Source organism: Mus caroli, unplaced genomic scaffold, assembly GCF_978045245.1.
Source record: "Mus caroli unplaced genomic scaffold, Mus_caroli_1 scaffold_17, whole genome shotgun sequence".
NCBI lineage: Eukaryota > Metazoa > Chordata > Mammalia > Rodentia > Muridae > Mus > Mus caroli.
This window is the reverse complement of record NW_028227272.1, coordinates 26,965,079-26,977,948: the sequence shown is the minus strand read 5'-3', so window position 1 is coordinate 26,977,948 and position 12,870 is coordinate 26,965,079.

The following is a 12,870-nucleotide window of genomic DNA, read 5'->3' as shown; positions in this document are numbered from 1 at the left end:
TTCAAACTAGATGAGCTTTATAATTTTTAAAATAAAAGATAAATGTATAAATAGTTTAATGCTTACTTTTTTTTTTTTTTTTTTTTTGGTTTTTCGAGACAGGGTTTTTCTGTGTAGCCCTGGCTGTCCTGGCACTCACTTTGTAGACCAGGCTGGCCTCGAACTCAGAAATCCGCCTGCCTCTGCCTCCCGAGTGCTGGGATTAAAGGCGTGCGCCACCACGCCCGGCTAATGCTTACTGTTATCGTTGTTATTTTATTTGCTTTTTGATACAAGGTTTTATTCTGCAGCCCAGGCTGACCAGGAATTGATTACATAGCCCAGGCTGGCCTGAAACTGACTATGTAGCCCAGGCTGGCCTCCAAATCTTCCCAATCATGTTACCTTACCCTCCTAAGTTCTGGGATTGTGTTGGTCAGTCACCAAGCCCACCTTCTTTCCGACCTCAGACATATATATGAAAACCAACGAAGCAAACGAACAGCCCCAAGCCACAGAATCCATTGCAGGTGCCCGAGTTAGTCAGCTTCTTGCCACTGTGAACACCGAGATAACCAACCTATACTTAGGAAAGGTTTGCTTTGGCCCACAGTTCTGCAGCCCACGGTCACTTGGCCCTGTCACCATTGTGACTGTGGTAAGCCAGCCAGCACATGGTGGTGGGAAGATATGGTGTAGCCAAAACACATAGCTCATGCTAGGGAGGGAGAGGAGGAGGGGTCCCATGACTCTCCCCAAGGGCACACTCCCAAGGTCGGGAGTCCTCTCACTAGCCCATCTCAGAGTACCAATACCCTGGAGACTAAGCCTGTACTTCCTGGCCTTTGGAGGAAATTCGCCATCCCAACTGCAGCAAGGCCTCATTATAGGGATGTTGTTGAAGTGAAGTGTTTCCCATCAACAAAGGAATTTGAGAAAAGCTGAAAAAGCTGTGTTGCTTAAAGTCAAACACTCAGTAGGGAGACATTAGCAGTTGGTGATTGTTGGAAGGAGGTAAGTGACCCCGTGACCCAGTGACTGTTGTGACTATTGGGAAGCCTACCAAGCTAAGATAAGCAGCCCACTGCTGTGAACCCCAAACTTAGAACAATGAATTGAGATATAAAGCATAAGTAATGAGTCACCTGGAAAAGCAAGGATATTCTTATCACCTCATTATTTTAGCATCAGGTGAGGGTGATCATCAGCCTGGAACACCATGTTTGTTTATCTGTTTGTTTTGTTTTTATTTTGAGACATGGTTTCTCTGTGTAGACTTGGCTGTCCTGGAACTAGCTCTGAAGATCAGGCTGGCCTTGAACTTGCAGAAGTCTAGCTGCCTCTGCCTCTCGGATGCTGGGATCAAAGGCATGTGCCATCACAGCCCAGCCTGGGACATTACTGTGCTGTTTTATTTTACAGCCCCAGCCAGCCTCAAACTCACTTTGCTGAGGCTGGCCTTGAACTCCCGAACTTCCTGCGACCACCTCCCAAATGTCAGGATCACAGGTGCTCACTGCCACACCCAGTTCTGGGACATTATTAAAATAAGTTCCTGTAAGGTGACTAAAAGCTGGACTGAACAATTGTCATGAAAGATGTAAGGTCTAGGTCACACTGATGACTAAGTGACAACCCCTTGTGAAAACTAACAATTCAGTTACTAAACTAGAGAACCCAAGACATCATTTCCAATTTTATACTTTGGTGTTTCCAATTCAACTTCAGTTCCTAATTATCGCTGCCCTTTGTCACCATCCCCATTCTGGCTTTGGTATGTGTGGTTTTAAAGACAGAGTCCTGCTTTGTAGCTGTGCTTACTTGAAACTCACAATCTCTCTCTCTTTCTCTCTCTCTCTAGATTAAACCCCTATCTGGAAAATAAAAGATTTTATTTATTTAATGCATGTGAGCACACTGTAGCTGTCTTCAAACACACCAGAAGAGGACATTGGATCCCCTTCTGGTGGTCATGAGCCACCATGTGGCTCAGAATTGCTGGGAAGTGAACTCAGGACCTCTGGAAGAGCAATCAGTGCTCTTAACTGCTGAGCCATCTCTCCAGCCTCTGTGTCATTCTCTTAAGTGCTGAGAGTACAGGCATGCACATTTGGCTTCTACTATGTATTTCACCATACATTATGTTTAGTCTTCTTGGGGAGGGAGGTTTCTTGTTAGAATTCAAGCTCTGGGTTTCCTTGCTGTTATGTTGCTGGTGTAGCCACATGTCACTTCCCCTGGTGTCACGGGTGCTCTGAAGTGTGTGGTCTTGAACAGCCAGAAGATGGGCGAGTCAGGGCATGAACGGAAGCAGATCAGCAGGCGTGGGTGCACACAGTGTGGATGACCATGGTGTCAGACGGCTTGGGACTGGGGGCTTTTGTGGGAAGCAAGACTTCTCAGAACAGCCTTGGGGGAGCAGTGATGGTTGCTCACCAAGATGCCTATCCTATAATAATAATAATAATACTTTTAAATAGAAAGCAGAAAAAAACAACTATTTTTCAATGTGCTGAAAAAACAAAACAAAACAAAAACTCACTTCTATACCCATTTCCAAGGCACATTATTGAGGCTTTATGGAAAGTTGTTGTGGAAAGAACCACAGGGCCTGGAGTCCCCTGCATGCACTTTATATGTGTGTGACTTTGGAAATGACTGTGGCATCTCTGAGCCTTATTTGTCTCACCTGAGAAGCAAAGGTGGGCACTTGTCCTGGTCTACAGGGATGATGTCAGGTGTCAGAATGGAATTAGAAACCGTAGTCCTTTGCAGGTGTTCTCTGCATGCCTGGGGGATGAGTGGAGGTGATTCGAATAGTTGTCATGGATGATGGTAAAGCCCAGGTCACCTGTTCAGGAAGTGGGAGGCCATCTTCATATGGGGACACAACAATACCCTGCAGAAGGAGTCATAGACCTTGTCAAAAGAACATATCCTTCCCTTCCCAGGGCTCCAGGTTCTGGATCCCCCCAAATCCAGAGGCAACTAGGATTGATTAAAATGAAACCCATAAGCCAGTCAGAGACTTGAATGTCAAGACTTGCAATGATTTGCTTATAGGCACAGTCTGTCTGTCCCTCTAGTGCTATCCCAGCACTCTGAGCCAGCTGTCTAGAAACCTGGACTCTGATATCACCTGTTGGACACTCTCCTCTCTTATGAATTAGCTGTTTGTAGGAATCTGCTCTGGTCTACACAGCGGCCCAAAGGGAGTCCTGGAGGCCTGCACCCCACACACACCAGTGAAGTGATGGTGTGGGGCAGGAAGGCTGGGGCCACATGACTTGAGCTACAGATGGTTTCAGTGAACCTGAGTCCACTCTTCCCAGGGTCCAGAGAATGGCTGATAAGGGACACCATCTGAGAAGGTATCTGTGGCTCCTTGGCAGAACATGGCAAGCCTTCCAGACTGTTGATCTTCCAGCATTACTATTCCGAAGTGTCAATCAAAGAACCAACAACGCCGCTAAATCACAGTTTCCCAGGACCCCACCATCGGAGGTTTTTAGAGCTGCTGCTGGGAATAGGGTTGCGTTAGTTAAAGATCTGGTGTTTTGCCTCTGAGTCCAGCTGTTGGCAGAGGTAACCGTGGCTTAGAGGTTCAGGGCTTTGGATGTTGGTGAAATGGAGCATTAACCCTGCTACAGAATTGTGAATGTTGTTTTTGCTGTCTCTTCTGACACTGGGGAAAGCGGGACACCGGTTGTCGTGGTTGTTGTGTGCTATTTGTGGACAGGGAACCTGTCCAAGAAGCTCCTCGGCTTAAGGAGAACCAACCAGGGTCCGTTCCTAAATCAATGTGCAAGCATTGGCACATGTGTCCCTTCCGTGGCTCCCACATGCACCTGAGCTTCAGGTGGTGCGGTTACCAGCAACCCACCGTACCCCAAGCACCCCTGTGAGGGCTCTAAGGTCCCAGAGCTGATCCCAGACCCTGTACAAGTGAAGGTTGGTACTGAGCCCAGTTGGGTGCTGTGGAGTGTGACAAGAAATGGTTCAGAAAACCCGAGTGCCTCTCTGGAAAAGATTCAATGAAGGCTGGGACCAGGAGACCCTGACTTTTGGGGGAGACAGACATATGGCTTTTCCAGGCGGGAACCACCTCTGGACCCAGATTTCAGGTCCACTGTAACTGCGAATACTCCCATCACATCGGTACCCACCTCCGTGTCCTGCAAAGGAGGGGGAATGCAGAGAGGTCGGCTCCCATTTTGAACTTCCTGGATGGCATAAGGGCAAGTGGTAACTTGATTTAAAAAAAAAAAAAAAAACCAGAGGAATGGGGAACGGATCTGAAAGCAACCAACCAGCACGGCTGTATTCCACAGACACTGCCTCCGGGTTACATGACTGTGTCTGCTTACAGCCCCCTCCTCATCCTTTTTTTTAGTCTTACCTGTTTCATACCTTCTCAGGCTTGCAGAGGGGAGGCAGTGGAAGGACCCCTGCAAGAACTGGTGGGACCAACACAATCCTTTGTTCTATCCTTGTGGTGGTGCCCCATCCTAGGTCACCACAGGAAGCATTTTCAGATGTCAGCAGGGCCAGTGGAGGGGCTGGGTTCCGTCTCTGAGGATCTGTGTCTCCCCTGCCCCCCACATCAAGACCGGGTTTTATTTTCTGCCTTCTCTCAGCTGGCCCAGCCAAGAGAGAGGAGATGATATTCCCAACCCCCCTCAGACCACATCCTTTTAACATAAACAGCTGGGCACAGTGATAGAGTTGATTTCCTGGATCCTTCTAGAAGAAATGTGGATAAGGAAATGTCTGGAAAGGCCTCAAACAAACGTAGATCCGTTACTCCCTGAGCTGGCCTTGGATGCTGTAGCCACCCCCAAATTTTGGAGGTGTAACTTATACTTCACATTTCAAGCTGGGGAAAGCTAACCACGCAAAAACACTGCTCTGGAGGCCTCCCGTGGTCCTCAAGTCTCCAGTCCCCAGCAAGGCAGAAGGAAGAAATCTCCTTTCTGTGTGGAAATAGAAATACTCTCGTGGGTAAGTCATGTAATTTTTCTTTTTTTCCATCTGTACTTTCCTGTGTAGACTCAGTGGTTTCATATACAAAAATCTTAGCCCAAGGTATGACACAGAGTGGGCACTTAGTCTTTCCTCATCGGGAACATCAATGTGGACTTCCTGGCTCCATTCCCCCACTGATGCTCATGGAGCCTGCCTTAGCTGTCCAAGCAGTCACCTCCCGCTTCTTTGACTCTGTCACAGGTGACACGAACTTTTCCTCCTTGAACTCCTCACGCTGCGATTACCTGCCTTAAAAAAAAAAAAAAAAAAAGATATGATACCATGTCTAAGTTGTTGTGAAGCTTGCCAGTTCTGGCCCTGCCCGATACACACAGTAGGTCTAATACATGGCGTAGACAGTGTGGACAGTGTGCAGGGCCAAGGCTGGGGACTTCAATGGAAGCACACAGCACTCGCATGTTGGGTAACGGGCTGATGATGGCCACACATTCTTCCTTTGTGTCCCCAGATAGAAACTAGACAATTGGTCTCCCTGGCCTGACAGGGTGTCACAAGGATCACAGCCCCTTAGAGACAAAATGATTTACCATATGCCAAGGCTGACACACAAGACACCAAGAAAATGTCTCATCACAAATCATGAGCCTGTCAGCCAGAACAGCTTCAACTCGGGGCCCCTTCGTGTGGCAAGGCTCCTTCAAGGGCCTTTACCTCATATTATATTTTTCAACCCCCCAAACAACAACAGCCCCTCAAATTGTAGAGCTCTGGCTCTCCAAGCCGCTTCTATCTCTGGTGCCACTTCTTCTTCTAGTTAACTCCCTCATCTTCTATGTTTCCCCTCTGGGACCACAGATGAAGCCTGACATGTTCTGTCCTCATCTAACTTCTCATTCGCCAGTGCCTGGGAAGTTGCCTATTGTAGGGTGAGGCCTGCCTTGGCCAAAAGGCATGCAGAGCCCCTCCCACAGCCCACACCCTTTGTTCCTCCCACAGTTGCTAGAGTCCTCAAAATCACCCTCTTGGTTTTGGCTTCAAGCCACACCCCATCCCTCCTCACACACCATCCACCACCTCCGGTCTTCTCTCTCTCCAGCCTCCTGGAATGAAGTTCTGCCTGAAATTGGGGCCTTCGAGCCTCTCCCTTCCAAGACATGGCCTCCAGTCATCACAAACCGCAGCTGTGGGAAACAGGCCCTGCCCCAGCTGCACAACAGGCCCGTGGGTCACAGAGGCCAGGCCCATCCTTGACCCGATCACTGGTGTGGGAAGAAGGGTGGGGTGGGTAGGGTGAGGTGGGGTGGGGCCATCAGAGTGAGATACACTCAAACCATATTCTGGGAGAGGAAATGCCATTTTCATAATGTTCTATTTGAGGTCCTCTTTGCACACCCTAGAGGGCTCAGTTCTCTGCTGTGCTACGCGTTGGAGTTTCTTAGGGAGCTCAGTGCTTGGTCCCACCCAGGGGTGCTTGTAATTGGCACGGGAGTGGACCTGAAAGAGATTCTGTGAGAGCCAGGGAGGACACCCATTGCTCAGGAGTCATGTACCTTCCTCCCGAAGGCAGCGGAAGGCCAAGGCCTGGGGCAGATTTGAACCTGAGAACTCGCTCCCCACCTGACTTCTGTTCTGTGCTCTGGGTGGGACACAGCCCAAGAAAGTGCTTAGTGAGGAAGGACCACACTGCCCCTTTCCACCATGTCTCCACCCCAAGGAGGGCGGGAGTCTGAGGACACACCCAGTTACTGTTAGAGGATCAGGGCTAAGTTCTCTTTGGGACATGCTTGGTCTGAATCAGGTTGGGCTCTTTCCAGGAATTTGAGACCTAGGACAGCGTCTCTGTTCCAGCCTCTGCTGCAGCCCTGCACACAGACCTCTCCTCTCGCCTCAGGTATGGAATTGCCCCTCACGATTCATTCTCTAACTCACACCCTCCTCCAAGCCTTGCCTGATGACTCTACAATCTGAGCCAGGCAGAGGATAACTGTGGAGAAAAGGAGCTCTGCTGAGACATGTTAAAAAAAGATGTATTTTTATTTACCTGCACATATATATACATACACCATACATACATATGCACACACACACATTCACACAAATTCTCACACACATCATGCATGTATATATACACTCACACCATACATATACTCACACACATACCATACATACATATACATATATACAAATATACACCATACATACACACTCACCCACACCATATTACATATACCCCATACATACACCCTCACACATACAGCACACATATATACTCACAAACATACACCATACATACACACTCACATACACTCACAGCATACATACTCACACACACAACACACACACACCATACATACACATTCACACACATACCATACATATACACTCACACACAGTCATACCACACACGCCCCATATAGACACATTCACATACATATCATACATATACACTCATACACAGTCACACCATACATACACACTCACACACACACACACACACACACACACAAAACACACACTCACACACACACCATACACTTGCACATGAAACGTATGGAAAAAGAGAAACAGTGGTAATTGCTCAAGCATTTTAGAGTTTCAGGGTAAGGACTGACACAGCACATTTTCAGAGTTCCTCAGAGTACACCAGCAAGCACAGAGATTATGATCCATTCTCCTGAAGCCACCAGAAGGAAAAGCACAGTGAGAAAAGATATGAACGTAAAGTTAGGAGACCCAGGGGCTGCCCAGGGCTCTTTCCCAGTGGTCAGTTGATGCTGAGCAAGCCACTCCTTTTTGTGTGCTATGCATTTCCCAGGCTGCAAGATTTAGCGTGGCTCATCCTATTCAAAGTCACTAGGCTGTGTCTGATAGAGAAGCAAGGAGGTCTGCCTCCAAACAGGTGACCTTCTTTGCTCAGTGCAACCTTATTACCCTTCCCTCTCTGCTTGGTGCAACCTTATTACCCTTCCCTCCCCTAAGAATGAAACCTCATTGCCACAGCCAGTCAGATTCTATCTCTGAAAGAAAGAGCCAAGTCTCTTTCTTTCCCTTTGATAACACAGGGCCAAGGACATTGTGAACCTAACACAGGTCGCCTCCCTTGTCTTGGCCAGGGTAGAAGGAGATGGATGGTGGATCAGATGGAAATTGTCCAAAGAGCACTCCATTCTCCCACAGACTCCAGGTTTCACATCATATGTCTGAGCTCAGAAGCCCTTGTTTTAGCAGCATGGGCTGGGGTATAAGCTTTGCCTCTGTGGTGGGGTCAACATCTTCTGTAACAGACAGGCACAGTAGCAGAATACAAAATGTATGTGCAGAGTTCTGAAACTGGCCTCAGCCTGTCGTGTGAGGTAAGTGACCCCTGATTCGAAGTCACTGACTACCAGGAGCTGCTGGGTTCCGGGGAACAGCCTCCCTTCGGGGTGGGACAGGAAGGTGAAAGAAAGAGACCAATGCACGTAATACTGAGCCCCAAGACACCCATCAGCAGTCCATAGTGACACCCTGATTATCCACCCAACAGACTCTTCCCTTGCAAAGTAGCAGAAGTTCTCTGCCTTGAGTATAGTAGAAAAGACACCCCATATACACCTCCACTACCTGCCGCCGCCACTCCATAACTAACTGGACGCAAGCATAGAGGTCTGTCTGTCTGTCTGTCTGGAGTGTGTGTTTGCTGATGACACTGCAATCTGAGCCAGGCAGAAGATAAATATTTGGAAAAGGAGCTCTGCTCAGATGTTTAAAAAAAAAACCATGTATCTTTATTTACCTGTGCTTGTGTGCATGTGCATGTGGGCGGGGAGGTGGGGGGTGGGGCACGAGCGAGCCTGTATGTGTGCAAGTGCGTGTGTGTACCTCCGAGTGTATTTCTGTGAGTGCACATGCCTGTGTGTGTGTGTGTGTGTGAATATGTCCCCCCCCCCGTGTGTGTGTGTGTGTGTGTGCTCAAGAGCATGTGTGCACTTGAATGCAGGCCTTTGGAGGGCAGATGCTTTAGATTCCCTGGGGCCTTCAGACATGGGTGCTGCAACTACACTTGGGTCCTGTGCAAAAGGCAGTACGTGCTCTCAAGTGCTGAGCCATCATCTCTTCTGACTTTTTGACACCTGTTGGACTGGTTGGCTCTCCCTTCTGGGAGCATGAGAATGTCACAGGGTAATGGGTGTGACCTGTCTTCCCTACACCCTTGCCCTGGGAGGTGGCGAAGGCTGACAGAAGACGCTTCTTTAAGATCCAGGCTCCTGGGCTTGTTCCAAATTCACCTAAGCTTTCTGAGCTTGAGTGTTGAGCGAACAAAGCTTTCCCCAAAGAGAGAGAAGTCTTGAAAATTCCCTATTCCGAAGGCTTTGATGATATTCACATACCCCCAGCCCCCACCCCCGCACACCCATGCAAGGCCATCTATTTTGTGGTCTCTCTTCAATGGAATTCAAGGTTGAATTTCATTTCTCTTAGCACAGGCTGGGCTAGGAGCAAAAGAGAAGTGAGGATCTGGGTTAGGGGGAGAGAGATGGGTGCTGTGCTAGAGGCCTGGTTTCACATGCCCTCAGCAGCACCCTGTGCAATGGGAAGGTAGGAAGGCAGTGTTTCCGAGTGTGAATTGCAAAGCAGTTGCAGAATCCCAAAGTTGGAAGCTCTCTTAGGTCAGGTGACCATCCACTCAGCCTGAGAGCATCCAACATGCGAGGTTTACAGTTATAGAAACGGAGGATCTGGGAGGTTGTGGTAACACAGTCAAGGTCTTCCTGGGAGCCAGGCAGCAGAGTCTAAACTGTGCACTCTCTCCCCGGCTCCTAGGAGGCTTTCAGCCTCTGGGTTTGATTCTGTACCCTATGGCCTACTTTTACTGTCCCTGTCCTCTGGGAGGGCCGCTCAGCTTTGTGATTTTTTGGCAAATGTCTTGAATGGGCTGTCATTCACTCCAGCTTCTCAAAAGGCAGCTCCTTGAGGAGCCAGCTGTGGGGCCCACTGCCCCACTCCTGGCAAGTCGTCCATAGCTTAGGAAGAATTGGTCATGGAGGGGTTGAGGAGACCTATTGACACCGTCACAAAGACCTGGCCTGGGTGCAAACCCTGGCCAGAGTGTTAAAGAGAAATGTACCAAGCAGTATATCCTCACAAGGAGGTCCTCATCATCTTCTTCCCACAGTCATTCATAGAATTAACCTGCAGAAAAAAAAATACAAAGGAGGAAGGATTCAAATAGGGCCAGCCAGCCCCGTTGATGACATCTGAAGAGACAGGCCAAGAGACCACTACTAATTTAACTGATCAAGTATGGCTTCCCACTGAAAAATCACTTGAAAGACTTGCTTTAAAAATGTGATCTTTATTTCTAGAGTTCTAGAAGTAACAGCCCCTCTCACAAGACCTGCGCCCGTTGAAAGAGAAAATGTGGGGATGGAAAAAAACGATGGCTGTTTGTCTGAGATCAAGGCCAGAGGTAGTAGCAGGGTCAAGCGCAACCCCTGGTCTTTCCTGCCCGTCTAGGGCTTAACCTTACCATGTGGCTGTTTGCCTGGGTGAAGATCAAGGCTGCACCTCACTGTTGCTCAAGCAGGTACCTTGGCAGCCTGCCAGGTGACAGCACAGAGCAGACCTCAGCCCCGGATAGCAAGCTAGGCATCCACTCCCTTTCCCCAGCTTTTGGGCTCCAGGGGAGAGATGACAGGAAGCCACAGGGGAGGTGTGGGCATGATTCCAAGTCTCCTCAAGAGCTTCCTGAGGCAAAGTGATCAAGGGTGGATGGCAGAAGAGCACATGTATGTTAACTCTGGTCCTGGAGGCACTTACCATCTTGGAGACTCTTTCCTTTCAGTGTGGGAGCTCAGACAGTTTCACAGCCAGTATGGGAAAGAACAGCTGGGACCAGGGCATTCATCAGGGGGGAGAGGCCCAACAACCTACAGGACTAAAAGAGGTGACAGAGAGGTCACTGCTAGCACAGAGGAGACAGGTTCCAGCTGTGGAGGTGGAGGGTTGCCTGTGCAATAAGGCAGTCAATGTAGGAGTCCTCTGGCCCTCCTAGGAGTGACCAGTTGTGTCAGGGCCCCACAGCTTAGCAGCATTAAGCACATAGGCTCTGCAGTCAGGCAGAGGGCTGAGTCAGCCTCTTTCCACCTGTGTGAGCACAGACAAGTTACTTAACTCTTTGGGCTTTAGTTTCCTTATTGGGAGGGTGGGGATTAGAATGCCAACTCATAGGTCATCGTGGGACTTTAGCACAACAATGTTTCAAATGTTTATCAAAGTGGGACTTTAACACAACAGTGTTTCGAATGTTTATCAAAGGTGCTCAGCACAGATCCGCACAACTGTCTTTGTCTTGCAGGGGTTGTTTTGAGAAGCTGTGAAGCTGCTGGTTTATAGAACCAGGATCTTTATAGAACTTGAATCTTTTATATTCTGGTACCCAGGAGAGGTGCAAGAGCGTGAAGAACCCATAGCTCCTTTCTGTGAGACCCGGCTGTCTCTTTTAATTTCAGCTAGAGTGGATGGGAACAGTAAGGCGTGGGAGGTGGCATGTGGCTACAGGAATATGTCTACAAGTTTCCAAACTCTAGAGAGGCTTCCTCCTTCTTAGGATGTAGGCTGGAAATGAAGTCTCTCATTTCTTGCCCTTGTTCAGACTACTTTGCCCCCAGATTTCTTCATAATCTTCATGGTATGGTAAGGGAGTTAGAAAGCTGACTCCAGATCTGACTTAAAGCCTTGGTGACCAGATGTGACCTTACCCCATGCCTTTGGTAGGAGCTGATGTCTCAGTACTCTCTGTGTGGAGCCAGGTGACCTCTCTCTGAGAGCTTAAACTTGCTAGGCCAGTCTGGCTACTCCAGACAAGAGTCTTGCTCCCATGAGTTCTAGATCCCATGATCTCTCAGAGCCTGAGGACCCTTCCTCTGCCTTTGGGCTGCATTGCATCCATAGGCTGTGACTCATAGGAAGATTAGGAAAGTGCTGTGCTTTGAGGCACCTGGAGAAAGGGTCTACAATCTCCAACAGATTTGAGGGTGGATCAGGATACAGATCAAGGGCTTGAGCAGGGTTTCTACAGGCCAAGGTATATCCATCAAATACTCCAGCTGTGCCTCAAAATCAGCTTGACACAAATATTTAAAGAATTGACTTAGAAGCAGATGATTAGCAGGCAGTGAGTGATCTTAGTCTGAACCTAACTCCATCAAACAATCACATGATGGCAAACTATCAACAGCCAAGGCAGACTTGCTTGCTTCTTTTTGCACACCAGCCACACTCCAGTTCCCATATTCCCTTGCAACTGGGCGTGGCCATGCCATTGAGTTACATCCAGTGACAGTTATGTAGGAGTGCCAATATGCCCCCACTCCCTAAATATCTCAGGTATGTCATGCCCATATGCCTTGTTTTACGGTTTTACTGCTATGAACAGACACCATGACCAAGTCATGTCTTATAAAGGACAACATTTATTTGGAGCCGACTTACAGGTTTAGAGGTTCAGTCCAGTATCAACAAGGCAGAAACATGGCAGTGTCCAGGGACGCATGGTACAAGAGGAGCTGAGAGTTCTACATCTTCATCTGAGGGCCCCTAGCAGAACACTGGCTTCCAGGTAGCTAGGGTGAGGGTCTTAAGCCACGTTCACAGTGACACACCTACTCCAACAAAACCACACATTCCAATAGTGCTTCTCCCTGGGCCAAGCATATACAAACCATCACATGCCACTTTTTCCTTTTGGCCAAATAAAAATATTAGCCAGGTCATCACTCAGAACCATGTGTTGACTGGCAGTAGCCACAGAGGCTGTGTCCTTGCACTGAGCTGACTTGTTGACCTGCTTCAAAGTACTATGTAAACCAGAAATAAATGATGTGTTTAAACTCTTTGGAATTTTGGGTCTATTTTCTAGATCAG